Source organism: Elephantulus edwardii, unplaced genomic scaffold (assembly GCF_000299155.1).
Source record: "Elephantulus edwardii isolate Elephantulus edwardi_28Jun2011 unplaced genomic scaffold, EleEdw1.0 scaffold00119, whole genome shotgun sequence".
Lineage (NCBI taxonomy): Eukaryota > Metazoa > Chordata > Mammalia > Macroscelidea > Macroscelididae > Elephantulus > Elephantulus edwardii.
In genome coordinates this window covers 6,138,204-6,152,683 of record NW_006399869.1, presented here as the reverse complement: position 1 = coordinate 6,152,683, position 14,480 = coordinate 6,138,204, and the positions used below count along the sequence as shown (strand labels likewise).

Sequence of the window (14,480 nt, the reverse complement as noted above, 5' to 3'; positions counted from 1 at the left end):
ATCTATCTATCTATCTATCTATCTATCTATCTATCTATCTATCTATAATATATAAAGCCAGTATGGTGCTTTCCTCCAAAAGCTGAACATAGAAATTCCACATACCCAGCTATTCCACTACTTGGAATATACTCTGAGAAAACAGGAACTGAAGCACAAATGGAAATTTGTACACCAATGTTCATAGCAGCGTAATTCACCATCACAAGACATGGAAATAGCCCAAATGTCCAACCACAAATGAGTGGATTGAGAAATTATGGTACATTCACACAGTGGAATACTATGCAACAGGTAGGATCAATGATTTTGTAAATTATTACATAAATTGGAGAACATTATACTGAGTGAACTAACTTAGTCCCACAAGGATAAATATTGTATCAAACCATTATTGTAGAAAGAGTATAAGTAACCAAGAGGGATGAGAGAGGCTAGAAGCAGAGGGATGAGGATATACTGGAGGAGGGAGGGATTAATCATGGGGTTGCACAATTTGATAGGTGTAAAGTGAGGGAAATTGAAAGAATTTGTTCTTGAAAACATGTATTCAATTTTTGTAAATAACCTAGTGGGCCAATTTTTAAAGTAAGAAAAAAAAGTTGATTCTTCCCTCAGAAGAAAAAATAAAAACAAAACAACTTTTGGCTTATTACTAGAGCAAAGAAGAGACTGAACACTTAATCTTGGGCCATCAAGTTACCATGCAATCTGAACAGCTCAACATAAACCGAATGTTGTCTTACCTATTAAGACGTGAATTCACAGCATTCCATCATTAAATGGAAATGGTAAATAAAAGATTAGGCCCAAGCAGGACCTAGAAACACGTAGGTTTACATGAAGAAATGCTTATCTGTCCTGAATCTCCAATCCTGTCAAACTGCCTTTATTCTGTTAGTCTGCACTTATGGCCTCATAAGGAGTTATTTACAATCAATGGATTGGAAAATACAAAATCTGTGCCTCTTACACAGATATTTCTAGACAGTAGGTGGCACAGTGGCAACAGTGTAACAGCTTTCTGGGACTTACCTGAAGATTTTTATTGTTGTTATGTGTCATTTAGTTAACCCTGATTCATAGCAACCCTGTGCACAATAGTTCTGAACCTTCTTCTATCCTGGACCAATCTCAATATCTCTGACAAACCTACCTTCATACTCCAGTTATTCTGTCGCTACATCTCATCCAGGATCTTCCTCTCCTGTACGGTCCCTCCATCCTTCCACACATGATGACCTTCTCAAGGGATCAGTCCTTCTCAGAAATATGCTCGAAGTATGTGAAATGGAGCCTCGAGATTTTTGCCTCCAAGGAAAAGTGTGGCTTCACCCACTTCAGGACAGATCTTCTAGTTCTCTTGGCAGGCCATGGTAAGTTCATACACTTCTCCAGCGCCATAACTAAAAGGTATCAATTTTTCTTCTGTCCTCTTAGGTCGTTGCTCAACTCTGATGTCATACAAATAAATTGCTAAGATTGCTCTGGAGAGGTGTCTGACAGCAGATTTTCCTAATGAAATTCATTTCTTAATTTTCTGACTGCTGGTACCAAGAGTATTGATTGTGGAACCAAGCAAGCAGAATTGTTAGCAATCTCTATTTCATTATCTATCATTATGCTGCCAAATGGGTCAGTGGTGAGAATCTTCATTTTCTTGATATTGAACTTCAATCTATATTACAGTCTACAGTCCTTGACCCTCTGCAGCAAATACTTCAGACTCGACTCAGTTTTAGCAAGCAAGATTGTGTCATATACATAACACAGGCTGCTGAGTTTTTCTACAGTCCTGATATCACCTTCCTCTTTACAAAATTCAAGTAGTATACTTCATTGTTAACTTCACTTAGAAAGAAAAATTACTTTTTTAGGCTTTGTATGGTTGATTCATAGGTTATAGTCGATCCTTTGGCTTGATAATAAGTATTTGGAACGAACTTGAGTGGGACATTGGTGATAAGAAAATGAGGAAAAGGAGAATGTGGAAAGACCTTTGAGAATCAACCAACACATGAAGAAATTGGTGTTTCATATGAATGTTCACCAAAAGAGACCTCAGAGGATTTCATAGCTGTTTTCATTTAATATATGGAATGATAGACTAAGTTCCAGAAAATACATAACTCTGATTTGTTCTGCATTAGAATCTCATCATCTAACATAATACAAGATAAACTTTGGCTTGTATTTAAGAAATGCATAAAATATTAAGATGAGTCAATGAATAAATGAATAAGTTTCATATTCTTATAGTCAGCATCAAAACTTGACAACACTGACTCTGATTTCACCTCAGCCTCCACTTTAGCTCTTTTATTAAAGTTGTGTTTGATTTCAAGTTTATATTCTTGCCAATAACATTATTTTCTTTACTCTGCCAAGTATCATCTGAAATATAAAATCTGCTCATTGTCAGAAAAAAAATTCAATGGATATTACCTTTGATATTTGTTTTTATATCTCTCTGTCTAATATTTACGTTAAAATTAGCATCGGACCTCCTAAACTATTCAAAATCACATTGAAAATGTGCCATGTACCACATAAATTGTCCTAACCAGTAAAACAGAAAAATTTGAATAAGTTAAAGTTACTATTTGTTGTTGTTGTGTACCATAGAGTCAGAACTGATACATAGCTGATATGTTCACAGGTTTTCAGAGGCAGTTAATCAAATGGGAGGAGATTGCCCATCTTTCTCCCTTTAAGTAACTTTTGGACTGAACTTTGTGCCTTCAGGATTGCAACACAGCTTTTTACCACTAGGCTACCAGAAAAAAAAAAAGTACAATGTATTGTTATTGAGATACGTTTTTCTATACACTATCTCCACCCACGTGATAACGCCCTCTGAAAACCCACCAGAGAATCTACTATGGGTCGATTCCAATTCCATGTCACACAACAACACAAATCAATAGTAATTTTACAACCTAATTCAAGAGCTTTCTAGGTATCAGTCTATTTGCATATAAAAAGACCACTTTTTATGAATAACTGATTAGGCATAGCAGAGTGCTGAGAAAAAAAAATAAGTAAACTTTTGGAATTTAAAATATTGTCTTCTTATCAAAATTGAGTGAAAAATAACTCATCATTCATCACAGTTGTATTTATTTCTCAGAGGTTCACTTAAGTAAGAACTGTAATATTATATTTACTTTTTATCAGTATAATTATAGTTACTAGTCATTCAAAGAAATTATAATTCCACCAAAGTTTAAATTTATACTTTTATCAGAAGCATTACTTTATTAGTCAGACAGTTTTTCATTTTAACACAGTTCCAAAATATGATCTGAACAAATAGTAGGTTATAATAACAACTTAAAATAATTTGTGCCTAATGAAGTGTTTGAAAAGATATTCTTCTATGTTTAAATTTGTTACTTGAGGAAAAAATTGTAGTTTTCTATAGTATCAATAGATGGCACTACTCTTTATTATATCTTCAGCTTTTTTTAGGTAAAATATAACAAAGTATGTGTTGAAATATGTCAGAGGATAAGTACCTTAATACACTTTCCTCCCTTAAAAAATTAATTCTTTTCATTTCCCTGGCATTATAGTGTACCGCATTTAAATATTCACTTTCAAAAACATTTGTAAACCTTTACTAATGATCTTGAAAATTATGTTTAATAATTTGTACTTTTATAATGTATAAGCATTTCCCACATGCTTTGAAAAAAATATTATTTTTTTAAATAACTTCATGTATTGACGTTAGGATTGGTGGAAGATCTATCAACAATCTGCATTATGCAGATGACACAACCTTTCTCGCTAAAACTGAGGAGGACCTCATGCACTTACTGCGGAGGGTCAAGGACTGCAGCCTTCAGTATGGACTGAGGCTCAATGTCAAGAAGACAAAGATTCTCACCACTGGACCAATTGGTAGCATCAGGATGAATGGCGAAGAGATTAAGATTGTTCACAGCTTCAGTTTAATCGGATCCATGGTCAACACCCTTGGCACCAGCAGCCAGGAAATAAAAAAACGTATTGCAGTGGGAAAGTCTGCGGTTAGAACCTCTCTAAAGTACTCAAGAGCAACAGTGTCCCTCTGGAGACTAAGGTGCACCTGATACAGGCCATGGTCTTTGCAATCACTTGTTAAGCATCAGAGAGTTGGACAATGACTAGGGAGGATAGAAGGAGAATTGATGCCTTTGACTGTGATGCTGGAGAAGAGTATTGAATGTTTCATGGACTGCCAAGAAAACAAACAGATCCATCCTTGAGAGGGTTAAACCAGGCTACTCCTTGGAGGCAAGGATTCTGGGGCTTCATCTGACATACTTTGGACATGTTGTAAAGAGAGAAAGGTCCTTGGAGAGGGACATCATGCTAGGTAGAGTAGAGGGACAGCGCAGGAGGGGAAGACCCTCTATGAGGTGGATTGATTTAGTGACTGGGGTAATCGGGATGGGTGTGTCAGTGGTAATGCAATTGACACAGGATAGAGCAGGGTTTAGGGCTGTTGTACATAGGGTCACTATGAGTCGCAAATGACTCGAGGGCACATAACAACAACAACAATTTTAAGTCAGTAGCATATAAGGAAAAGATTTTGCATTTGTGGTGTTTATTGTAATTTTGTGGTTGTTGGGGATGCATGTGCTGGATATTTTGTTTCTATTATTAAAAAAATCAGTAGTTTTAAACCAAAAGTGAAATGAGAGGACATTCTGACAATTTATTAGCATATATGACTTATTAATAGTGAGGAAGCGTGAATGATAGTCATAAATAATATATTTTCTATTGTTAATGCATCATATTTGCTTATTGTTGTTGTTGTTGTTAAGTGTTGTGGAGTTGCACACGACTCCTAGTGAGCCTGTGAGTGAAAGACCTGAACACTTGTATAACGTTCATCGTTTCTCCACATTCATGGAGTTTCAGAAACAACCTATTTCAGAAGTGGATGACACTCCTGCTTTCAGTTGGCCTAGAGGACAGAAAGTGATGCTACCAAGCTAAAGATGGGTGATTTTAACCTGCAGCCCTCAGGGCTGGTTTTGATTGTTTTTGGTCAAACATTCTTCTAAGTGATATAGCACTGGTTTGTGCATTTGCTGTACAGAGGTAACTCATGGTTACTGTGATGCTAAACACTGTGACACTGATGTGTCAAATGTGATAAAGGTTATCCATGGTGGACAATGTTTAGTGGAACTCCTCGACTAAAACAAGCTTGGAAGCAGGAGTGGCATCCACTTCTGAAATAGCTTGCCTCTGGAAACCGTATAAACTTGGAGAAACAATGAAAGTTATACAAGTGTTCATGTCTTTCGTTCATAGTGTCGCTATGAGTCATCTATGGCTCGATGGAACTTAACCACAATGAACAACAATTGTTAATACAGTATACAAGTGGTGTTGTTATGTACTTCCGAGTTGCCTGCGACCTTATGTAGAAAAGCCCTGAAATCTGCTGTACCCTGTGCCAACTTTCTTGTCTCTGACACATCTACCCTCCTACCCCAGTTACTGAATCTATTCATTTCATCAGTGGTCTTTCTGTGTTTCTCTGTCCCTCCACTCTTCCAAGCATGATGTCTCCCCTCTCCAAGGACTGAACCCTCCTTGTAACATGTCCAAAGTATGTCAGATAAAGCCTCAGAATCCTAGTCTCCAAGTAGCAGCCTGGTTTCATCCTCTCCAGAAAGAATCTGTTTGTTCCCCTGGTAGTCTATTGTGTATTCAACATTCTTTACAGTACCACAGCTCAAAGCTCTTTCTAGCATCCCTAGTCATTCTCCAGCTCTCTGACGCATAGCAAGCAATTACAAAGGCAAATGTAGGACAGATAAAATTCTCTTGATTTTGTCAAGAAACGTATTAGTAAATCATTAACATAGATGCCAGTGTAGGAGAAAAGAAACTTTACTCGTCCACTCTCGTAAAACTTATTTAAATTTGTGCTAACTGTAAATATGGAACTTGAAGCGAAGAATTACTCAAGCTTCCTTATCATCAATAACAAAATAAACGGAGCATTAAAATCCATAATCACATATTATGGTCATATATTTTCTGTTATCATCCTAATTATATTAGAAATAAAAATAACTTTTTGCACTTTAGTGCTTTTGATAGATGTCAAGCTTTTAGAATGTTTCATTGCTCTCAATTATATTGATACTCTCTTTTTTTAATATAATCTCAATGAAAATGTTGAAATAAATATATACTTCAGTTGTTGAAGAACAAGTTATGTTTGCATAACCATACCTGGATCTCTGATGCTTATCTACAGTTACTTTTACACTTGAATAGCACTCTCGTATATTAAGCGGGAAAGCTAAGATTACAACTTTCACCCTTTTTTTGAGATAGGTATTTTTTTACTTTATATATAAATGTCTAGATCATACTTCAAATTTCAGTAAGCGTATAAATATAGATGCTATGTCCTTCATATAGCACCAAGATTATCACCTAATCTGTTATGAGATTATATCTGAACATCTTTATGAAAGCAGCTTAACTGTGACACATAAATATGTAGTTAAGGTATAGTGGTCATTTACACTAGTCTACAGCCTAGTGGTAAAAGCTGTGCTGCAATCCCCAAGGCATGTGATTCAAATCCACCAGATACTCTGTGAGAAATTAATGGGCAATCTTCTCCCTTGCCCTTTACTGAAAACCCTCTGGGGAGTTGGCTATGAGTGTCTTCTGAATAACAGCACACAACAATAACATATAATTTTTAACTACCATTAGTATCGTTCAGTAAATATATCAAAGACAATTTATTTACCCTTTTACTAAAGGTAAAATAGAAAATTAATTGTTGTAAGGAGAATGAAGATTTTATAAAATATGGTGGTTGTTCTTTAAATACAGAATTAGGAAACAACTCCTCAAACCAACCCTTACCAAAAACAAAAACAAAAAAGTAATGACTCTGTAGGAAAAAGTATCATGAATATTAAGTAAATTACTCTAAATGGGGCGGGGGGAATCTACTTTTGCAAGATATCTGGAGTGGGAGAAAGTGTCGCGTGCGCGTGTGTGTGTGTATGTGTGTGTGTGTGTTCACAGATATTGTCATATAACATTGGAATGTGAATTGAGCATTTAAATTAATCTGAATTAGACAAGAGAAAAGGACTATCAACATCGTTACTTCTGCTTTGATAGCTTTAAGAATAAATGTGCTACAAGGGTAAATTATATTGGAAAATTATTTGTATATTACAAGAGTAGTAAATCACAAAAACATGTTGTAAATCACAATGAGTAGTAAAAATAATTTAAATACATTAAAATTTTAAAACAGTTTCTAATAGGCGTAAGGAAAGAAAATTTTAATTTGGATAACTCCCTTGAAATCTAAACACAGAATGTGAAAATAAAATTCTACACTTATTCCAGGACATTGGAAGAATGATTGAATTATTATTACAAATAATACATCATTTTATTGTTAATTTAATCAATAAAATTTAATTAATACCTTTTATTCTGCTTAAAGATGAGATAAATATGTAATTAAATAAAATTTATCTTACATTAATTATTAAAATAAAAATGTTTGCCAAATGTCATGCCAATTAGACAAAAGGGTCCAGCAAATGGTCCACATCTACCTAAAACGTAAAACAATGATAGACATGTCAAAAAATTATTGAAAGATTTTAAGGTTTATTGCAATTCAATTAAAAAATGGAAGAAGAAATAATGAATTGTACATATCAAGTGAAAAATGCAAGAAACCACCAACACCAATAACAGGAAAATACACAGAAAATGAGATAAGGTAAATTAATTCATCCAAATGAAGTAAAACTTATTTTTAGAACATATAGATTAACAAGTACACATGCAAGTTGAAAAAGGTGCTTAAAATCTAATTAAGCTATCTTGAGAATGCCCTTATGTTAAATCTTTAAGATCAAATAAGCCTCATTATCACATTAACCTTCTTTCAACTCTCTTGTTATACAAGTGTCATTACATTAATTAGTCCTTATACTGTTCTATAAGTGCTGGCCACCTCATGAGTGTTTTGTAACATTACTCTAGTACTTGTATATACAGAATTAATCTATGATAAGCAGATATATTTACTTGTTTATTTAATAAATCACTAAACTAGGCCATGTCAAAAATTTTAAATTGTATAATAATAATTTTTAATTTAATGAAATAATAATTTTAGTACTAAAGTGTAGAACTTAATCAGTATGCACACTTTGTTGTAGCTGTTAAATGCTGTCAGAATAGTTTTGAGTCACTGTGACAAGAGACCATTTCCTGGTCCAGTACTACTCTCACTTATTGTAAAATAATTTTGACAATGATTTTTAAATCTCAGCCTAGTGTGGATAAAAAACCCAGCAAATTTACCTCTGAAAATAGATTACATACTCAAAAGACTTGGTTTTATTAGTAAATAAAATATACTATATTCTATATATACCTCTTGGTTTCACACAGGACTCTCCATAGAAATTTTTATGTTCTCACAGTTGAAGGAAAACCAAAAATCTCCCTATATTATTTGGAGTAAAGGGACTGACAATTTTCCCTTTTGCTCATAACTTACCATTGTTATGAGAAGCCTGCAAAGAAGGTGCATTTCTCTCTGCCCTGTTGGTTTAAGTGGTAAGACTTGGACTGGCAACCCAAAAGGATGAAGTTTGAACCCAGCAGCTGCTTTCTGGGGGAAAATGTGGTAATCTCTTCCTGGGCAATTTACTGGCTTTCAAAACTACCTGGAAAGTCAGCTCTGAGACAGTTCTGACCTGACTACGTAACAATATCATAATAATACGTGTTGTTCCGTTGTTTTTAGGTGTTCTTGAGTCAACTACAACTCACAGAGACCCTATGAACTACAGATCTGAATCTTGTCCTATCCTGTCATTCTCACCATCTCCAATACACTTCAGCTCATAGCTGCAGACCCTGTGTCAATCCGTCTTGCTTAGGGTCTTCTTCTCTTTCACTGATCCTCCATCCTTTCAAATATAATATCTTTTTCCAAGGAATTAATATGAAATTAGTGGCATTAGCTTTGCCCCTGTGTGATCAGGTCTACAATTGCCAAATAATAAATGTGACTTGTGGCAATACTAAATTTTGGAGATCTTCATAGCCAAAAGAGACAAGATTTGATCCCACCAGTTTTCCTCAGGAAAAAAAAAATGTGCACTCACCTTCCATAAAATTTACAGTATTTAAAATTTCACTGCAGGGTCAGCTATGAGTTGATTTTGCCTAGGTGAATTGTTGTTAAGAGTCATTCACCTAACATTTCAGTGGGTTTTCAAAGGTTGTAAATCACAGAAAAACAATATCACACGCAAACAAAATACTGTTGAAGAAACAGCTAGAACAGTATATAGATAGGGAAGTTCCGGAAGTTCAACCAGGATTTAGAAGAGGACTGGCACCAGAAATATCACAGCTGATGTCTGATGGAACCTGACTAAAAGAAAACCACAAGAATGTCTATTTCTGATTTATTAACTAAGCAAAGGCATTTGACTGTGTGAATCATAATGTTATGAGTAACTTTGAAAAGAATGGTAATCCCAGAGTACTTGATTGTGCTTATGTGAAATTTATAACTCGACCAAGAGGCTGTTGTGCAAATAAAGTAAGGAATACCACATTATAAAGGGAGTATGTTAGGGTTTTTTTCTCTCACTATACCAATTCAGTCTAAGGTTGATCAAATTATTTGAGAAGCTGGACACTGTGAAGAATGTGATATCAACATTGGAGGAAGACTTAACAATAAACAGCATTATGCAGATGACACGACCTTTCTTGCTAAAGTGAGAAGGACTCGAGAAGGACAGGGATGCATCTTGTCTCCATACATTTTAATCTACTATTTTTAATGCTACTTGTTACAGAAAATCAAAGAGTATGACCTTCAATATGAATTGCATTTCAATGTCAAGAAAATGAATATTCTTGTCAGTGGACCTATAAGCAATATCCTAATAGGTGGAGAAAAGATTGAAACTGTCAACAACTTCATCTTACTTGGATCCACGATCAGTGGATTAGCACAAGCAGTCAGGAAATCAGAAGATGTATTGCACTGGCAAAGCCTGCAGTTAGGGGCCTCTCCAAATTATTGAGGACTAATGATAACAGTTTGAGGACTAAGTTGTGTCTGAGTCAGGCTCTGGTCTTTGCAATCATATGCTATGCAACAGAGAGCTAGACAATGAATAAGGACGGGAGAATAATAATTGAAGCCTCTCAGGTGTGGTGTTAGAGAAGAGTACTGAACATCCCATGGACTGCTAAAAGAACAAATAAATAAACATCTTGGAGAGAGTGCAGACAGAGTGCTCTTTGAGACAAAGTTGATAATATTTTGCCTCACATACCTAGAATATGTTGCTAGAAACATGATGCTTGGAAGTTGAAGAAGGAAAGGAAGACCCTCAACCAGGTAAACTGGCACAATGACTGCCATAATGAGTTCTATTGTGTCAAGAAGTATGAGGATTGCACAGGATATGGCAGAGCTCAGATCTGTTCTTCAAAGGGTTGCTATGGATTGCACTCAACTCAATGACACCTAGCATCTAGCAATGAACAAAGCACATGGAAGGAGATTGTTCATCTTTTTCTATGAAACATTTGGTGCATTTAAACTTAGAAATAAGTACTTCAGGGATGGATTCTGTCTCCATATATTTTTTATCTATATGCAGAACAGATCATTTGGTAGGCTGATCTTTATGAGGAGGAATATGGTATCAGGATTAGAGAAAGACTTGTCAATAACCTACATTAAGCAGATTACAAAACCTTACTTGCTGAAACTTAGGAGAACCTGAGGCACTTGCTGCAGAAAGTCAAGGATTGCAGTCTACAGTACGGATTGAAGCTCAACATCAAGAGGACAAAGATTCTTACCACTAGGCCAACTGGCAGCACTCTGATAGATGGAGAAGAGATTGAGGTTTTAATAATTATAGTTTGTTTGGCTCAATAATCAACACTTTTGGCATTAGCAGTAAGGAAATCAAAAGATGAATTACACTGGAAAATCCTTTGTCAGGGACCTCTCTAGAATATTGAGAAGCAATGTTTTCAGTCTAGACTCCCTGTTGTTGGTTTGATAACACCATATTTTAATTCCATATATATTTCAAGCAGCTTTATTTGTAATATGGATGACTTTTTAATTCTTAATCTAACTCACTACTAAATATTTTTCTTAATTTATTCTAAACAGAGAATTGAGGGGAAACAGTTACATAATGACGTATGTAACATCTGAATTTTTTAGAAAACCTTCAAATAGTATATGGGAGGATTTGGCTTCTGTAAACTACAACCTCATCTGGCTACTCAAAGGCTTAAACTTTTATTAATATAGACTAACAGGAGTAGAATACAAATAACACTTGGTACCAACAGCCAGAAAATCAAAAGACAAATTTCATTGGCATAGTCAGCTGTCAGAAGTCTCTCCAGAGTAATGAAGAGCAACGATGTCAGTCTGGAGACTAATGTGCACCGAATGCAGGCCATCGTCTTCGCAGTTGCTTGCTATGTGTCAGACAGCTGGACAATGACTAAGAATGATAGTACAATTGCCTTTGAGCTGTGGTGCTGGAGAACAGTACTGAATATGCCATGAACTGCCAGGAGAACAAACAGGTTTGTCCTAGAGAGGGTATAGCCAGGTTGGTCTTTGGAGGCAAGGATTCTGAGGTTTCATCTGACATACTCTGGGCATCATGTTGCAAGGAGGGTCCAGCCCTTGCAGATGGCCATCATAATTGGAAGTGTGGAAGGACAAAGGAAGAAGAAAATCATCTATGAGATGGATTGATTCAGTGACTGGGGTAATAAGAGTAGGTGTGTCAGAGGCAGTAAAGATAGCACAGGATAGAGCAGATTTCAGGACTACTGCTGTACACAGGGTCTCTATGAGTTGCAAGAAACTTGAAGGCACATAGCAATAACAACAACAGAAATGGAAGACCTGGTAGATGGTCAGTTATTAGTTCTGATTCAATAGTACTGAATGAGAAGAATAGATCTCATTAGATACAATTTCCTGGAAATATATAAATAACTATGATTATGTAGTCAGAGCAGGTGCACTTTGGAAGTAGATCATTTTGTGTATAGATTATCACAGTTTAAACTAAGACTACATAGACACCATTTATATTAGTTTTCAATTAAGACTGAAACAGATAGAAAGGCCTATTAGGTAGAAAGCAATGTTGACTCAGCCATATTTGTACACAAGGATATCCATTAATTCATTCCCTTATTTTTAACGTAATGACAACTAATTTCTTATTAATACCACAAAAAGCTGTTACTGCTTTTGTTGTTATTATTGGGTACCATGGAGTCAAATAAGACACAGAGGCACCTTATGAATGATAGATCTGAACCTGGCCCTGTCCTTTGATATCCTTACAATCTTTGATATGCTTGAATCTGTTGCTACAGTCATGTGGTCAATCCAACTTGTTGAAGTTCCTCTCTTTCTTTTTCCTTTTGAATTTACTAGAATAATGTCCTTTTCCAAGGTTGTGTCCCTCTTGGCCACATTTCCAAAGTATGCGAGCATCATTCCCACTAAGAACGACTTGGTTGCACTTCCTCCAAGACATATCTGTTAGTTCTTTTGTAAATGCATTAACATCTCCAGTGCTAATCCATAAATTCCATATTTAGTACTCTTCTCCAAACTATAACCCAAAAGCACTGATTCTTCTTCTGTGATCCCTAGTTATTGATCAAATCTCGAGTGCATATGAAGGAATTAGGGAGCACATGACTGGGATAAGGCAAGTCTTAGTCTTTAAACTAACATCCTTGCTCTTAAGTATTTTAGAGAGGTTCTTGGAACAGATTTCCACAAAGAAAATGGCTTTTGAGTTCATGCATGTTATTAGGATTCAATTGGCATAAAATCATTGAAAGCTTTAATGTTTTCTCTATTTACCACTATGCTGTCTTTTGGCCCAGCGGTGAGGAGAATTAATTTTTAACAAGTAAAGCTGTGTTGCCTGCATAACACAGCTTGTTGACTAGCCTTTCTCCAATCCTGACTCCACATTCTTTTTAATATAGTGCAGCTTGAAAAAGTATTTGCTCAACATAATGATTGATTAGGCATGGAGAAAAGATACAACTTTAACACAAAACTTTCTTGCTTTTGAACAATTCATTGTTCAATTGATCTATTTGGACAACATACTCTTAGTCTACATAGGTTTTGAATGAGTTAATTGCATATTCTAGGGTTCCAATTCTTCTTTTATAGTTGACATAATTTTTTATGATCCTTACACACAGATATTTTTGCCTAGTCAATAAAGCACAAATAAGCATCTTTCTAGTATCCTCTGCTTTCAGTCAACACCCATCTAACACCAACAGTGATATCCCTCATGCTATGGCCTTTTCTGAATGCACTTTGAATTTCGGGAATTTCCCTGTCTATATAATATTCTATTTGTCTTTTAATAATCTTTAGCAAGATTTTACTTACATGTGATACTAATGATATTGTTTGATAATCTCTATCTTCTGTTGAGTCACTAATATTGTTGTTAGATGTTATTAAATACACACCAGCTCAAAAAGACTTTATACACAACAGAACAAAACACAGTTCCATTCTGTGACATCTTCACAATTATTGTTATGTTTGATTGTACATTTGCAGCCCCTGTGCCAATGTATCTGATAGGGAACCTTTCTCTTTTCTTGTTGACCCTTTACTTTAGCAAGTGTCAGTACTACTCCAGAGAACAGGTAATCCTGATAAATTGTAAAAATCAAAGCAGATGAAGTCTCACTAGTTTTACGTCTAAGAAATAGTTTGGTTGTACTTCTAATACATATTTTCTTATGAATCTGACAGTCCATAAGATGTATATTTAATAATCTTTTAACACCTTAATTAAAATTCATCAATTATTTTTCAGTCTTCTTGTTTTCATTATTCAGCATTTGAATGTATATAAGATAATTTAAAATACCCTGGGTTGGGTCAGGCAAATTTTTGTTCTCAAAGTGACATCTTTTCTTTCTGATACTTTACTGATGTATTTCACATCATATTTATCCTATGTAATCTGCCAAGAGAACAAGCAGGTTTGTCCTAGAGAAGGTAAAACCATGCTGCTCCTTGGAGGCAGGTATTCTGAGGCTTCATTTGACAGACTTTTGGACATATTGCAAGTAGGTACAAGTCCTTGGAGAGGAAAGTCATGCTTGGAAGGGTAAAGGGACAGAGAAAGAGAGGAAGCCCATCAATGAGATAAATTGATTCAGTGACTGGTGTAATGAAGGTAGGTGTGTTCAGATACAGTGAGGTTGGCAAAAAGACACATGAAGAAATGTCCAACATTCCTTGCTATTAGAGATACAAATCAAAATAACTATGAGATATTATCTCACACCAGTAACAATAGCAAAATTTAATTGGACAGCAACCAGCAATGCTG

General features: G+C 35.3%; 1 protein-coding gene across 1 annotated transcript in view; it reads right to left on the bottom strand.

The window, feature by feature from the left end:
- Positions 1 to 14,480, bottom strand: part of FSTL5 (follistatin-like 5) — a 1,151,716-nt gene that overhangs the window by 307,621 nt on the left and 829,615 nt on the right. The gene's annotated exons all lie outside the window — the stretch shown is intronic.